Consider the following 3916-nt stretch of genomic DNA (forward strand, 5'->3'; position numbering starts at 1 on the left):
TAGCATGTGATCATCGCACGACAGAGTAGGTTGTCATGGCGATACAGCAGAGTTCAAGGTCTATCTGTGCCAAGCAGCTTTACTCTGCATGGTTTCGCTTCATTACCATGGCAACAGTTTGGATACTTATTAATCATACCATGTATTTATGGATTTGTGGGTGCCGTGTCATGTGTGTATGTATATGTGTGTAGCTTTGTTTATATGTATGCATGTGTATGTTATTATATGTTGTAGCATCTGTGTACGGTGTATGTGCATGTTTGTTTGTTGCAGTGTCTAGGTATGTGTGTATGTTGTAGTATGTATATCATAATGTGTATGTGTATGCTTGATTAAAGGTGTGTGTGTGGTAGCATGTTGTATGCTTGTACATGTTGTAAGTATGTGTGTGTATGTTGTAGCGTGAGCGAGTGCGTGTGTTAGCCAACAATCTCACAGAAACTATGAATATAACATATCTCTCCTCCCCACCACACTTCCCATTTACTTCTTCATCCTTTCTTTCTCTCTTTGTTTATGTGATCTCCACTACCACCACCATCACCACCACCACCACCACCACCACCACCACCATTACATCACCTGACCCTTTTCCGTCTGAACAACATTTAATGTTTCTCAACCAGATTTTAAAATCCTCATTTAAATTATTATGTGGAAAAAAAAAACTACAATCGAATGTTTTAATATATGCGCATGCTAAGGCAGCGAGCTGGCAGAATCGTTAGCACATCGGGTGAAATGCTTAGTGGTATTTTGTCTGCTGTTACACTCTGAGTTCTAATTCCGCTGAGGTTGACTTTGCCTTTCATCCTTTCGAGGTTGATAAATTAAGTACCAGTTATGCACTGTGATCAATGTAATCGACTTAATCCATTTGTCTGTCCTTGTTTGTCCCCTCTATGTTTAGCCTCTTGTGGGCAATAAAGAAATAAGAAACGTTAGCATGCCGGGCAAAATACTTTGCAGTATTTCATCTGTCTTTACGTTCTGAGTTCAAACTCCACTGAGGTTGACTTTGCCTTCCATCCTTTCGGGGTCGATAAAATAAGTAACAGTTGTGTACTGGTGTCGATCTAATCGACTTGCTCGCTCCCCAAAAATTTCGGGTCTCGTGCCTAAAGTAGAAAAGAATATATGTGCATGCTTATACAGTAAATCCCCAAAAAACAACACGAGGACATGATACATGTAAAGTATTAGCAGATGCTCAAGGAAGGAAAGAAAGGTGGTTTTACGTTTCAAGCAAAGCTCTTCTTCAGAAACAGAGGAAAGTCCAATAGAAAGGAAGACGGAGGAAGAAAATCGCCAACGATTCACATGTGGTTACATTTTGAAATGTGCATGCTTATACACATACCGACATACATATGAGAGTGTGGTGAAAAGTTCCTGGCTTTGGGTAAAAGAAAATACAGTGCAGTGGTCCTTCAGTTTTTCTAAGTCCTGTAAAAGAACTCAGAAGTTTGGGCCTCCAACCAGGCCTTTCATGAAACCCTTAAACCCAGGAACTTTTCAGCCCCCTTTCGTATATACATTTATATATGACACTGAATGTACATGTGTGCATATGTATACAAATATATGTATGTGTGTACATATATATATATATGTATGTGTGCATGTGTGTGTATGCATGGCTTGATTATAGAACAGTAATGAGATCACATGCATTCTAATTGTTTTAGCATACCAGAATGTTAGTTAAATGTATATACCAGAATGAAAAATGCGAGTAAGAGAAATGAATATTCTCAAATAAACCTGGAAAAATACAGGACAAGAAGTAAGTCTAAAATAAAATTTGAATGGCTTAACAATTAAATAAACTATTCAAATAAGCCAAACCATTCGAAACTGATCAACCATCTTTCACGCAAGAAGTAAGTCTAAAACGAAAGAGCTTAAAATACTGCAGATAAATATAAAATTTGATAAAAATAATCTGATGCTTTATCATAACTTCTCACATCTCAAATAAAAATTGTTTTAAGATTTTTGAAATGGAGATTCATTTCTGTTTATTCATTATTAATACAATGCTATAAAGATGATCTTTATTTTCTTTCGTTATAATTAACTCTATGACATCAGAATTTATTTCAGGGAAACCTAGATTTACCGAACTGGAAAATGAACTGACAAACAGTTACTAACTAAAAATCAAAATTTTAAAAGTAAGGTAAAATAATTTTGCTAAAAATAAAACAAAGAAAACATTTAATTAGGAGGGTGAGTCAAAAACCCTCTTTCATGGGGCCAAAGAGATGATAGTTTGAAGGCACTAAATTATTCAAGTGATGAGGAAGTGAAAACTGTAGTGAAGAAGTGGCTCAAAGAACAGTCAACAGAATTTTATGGGGCAGAGATACATGCTCTCACTCAAAGGTGGAACATTGCTATTGAGAGAAACGGTGATTATGTTGAGAAGTAGGGATGTGATCCACAGGGTTCCAGCTTCATTTTGATGTATGATACATGTTTCTGTGTTGGTAATTATACCTGTCCTAAACAAAATGGCATTACCTTTTGACTCATCCCCGGATTTGAATAGGTTTAAATTTTACTATAATCAAACATTTAATTTATTTACCTACTTTCTTTGCATTTGTAAAAAATTTTAACTACTAATGTTAGAAAACATTATGGCAGTCATCACTTCGTTTTCATTTATTTAAATTTTAAATTTCATTTTTAATCAAGCTTAGAAATAGTGAAATAATTTGGGTGAAAGATGGTTGACCAGTTTTGAATGGCTTGGCTTATTTGAATAGTTTATTTAATTGTTAAGCCATTCAAATTTTATTTTAGGCTTACTTCTTGTCCTGTATTTTTCCAGGTTTATTAAATACTTGAGAATATTGATATCTCTTGCTTACATTTTTCATTCTAGTTCACTTTTTTTTACAGGCAATGCAAAAAAATTAATAATTTTTATTCTAATAATAAATTCAGTTTAATTTTTCATATTATTTTATTTTTTTATTGATCAATAATTGATGCCTATTCATTTTTGCTAGAAATATTCTAAATTGAATAGTATTTTCTTTACATTGAGTATTATGAAATCTGTCTATTTAGAATTAATTTTAATTAATATTTATCAGGAACAAAATTTTTAAGAGACCAATAATAAAAAAAATATAAAGCACTAATTATGAGCAATGAAGAATTAAATGAATTGGGAGAGAAGGTCGACTAAAAAACAAAACAATTATAGACTGGATTTTCTGTTTGCCTTATATTGACAAATTGTCATTTGAGTATTTTTGTAATTGCAACACATATTTACAACTGGCAATTATTGAAAGATGCATAACTTTTTTTCTCTTTAATATATTTTTATGGGGTTAACAAGGTGGAGATCTTTCATTTGAACACAAATATAGTTTGCTTTTCAGAAAGTTGAGATATTTTGAGTTAAAGTCAATCATAGTCAATCATACTTACCAATTCTTTGCCTACTTAAAGCTGCATAACTAAACTCACCATGTAATCAACAGTAGTATTTATAGTTCGCCCACACAGTAAAAAATGTGCCAAAATCATACGGCCTATGCTTTAAACAGTCATGTGACCACAAATAATTATCTTTTCCATGAAGCCAGTATGCTCTGTTGGATGTGTAATGTCAATGTGAATACCCGTCAGAGTGTAAGTATCTTGAGAGAAAAGCTGAACATTAGAAGCATCAGTTGTGGCGTGCAAGAGAGACGATTGCGCTGGTATGGACATGTGGTGAGAATGGAGGAGGATAGCTGCGTGAAAAAGTGCCACACCCTAACAGTTGAGGGAACCCGTGGAAGAGGTAGGCCCAGGAAGACCTGGGCTAAGGTGGTGAGGCAAGACCTTCGTACATTGGGCCTCACCGAGGCGATGACTACTGACCGAGACCTTTGGAAATGTGCTGTGC

This window comes from Octopus bimaculoides, chromosome 1 (assembly GCF_001194135.2).
Source record: "Octopus bimaculoides isolate UCB-OBI-ISO-001 chromosome 1, ASM119413v2, whole genome shotgun sequence".
Taxonomy (NCBI): Eukaryota; Metazoa; Mollusca; class Cephalopoda; order Octopoda; family Octopodidae; genus Octopus; species Octopus bimaculoides.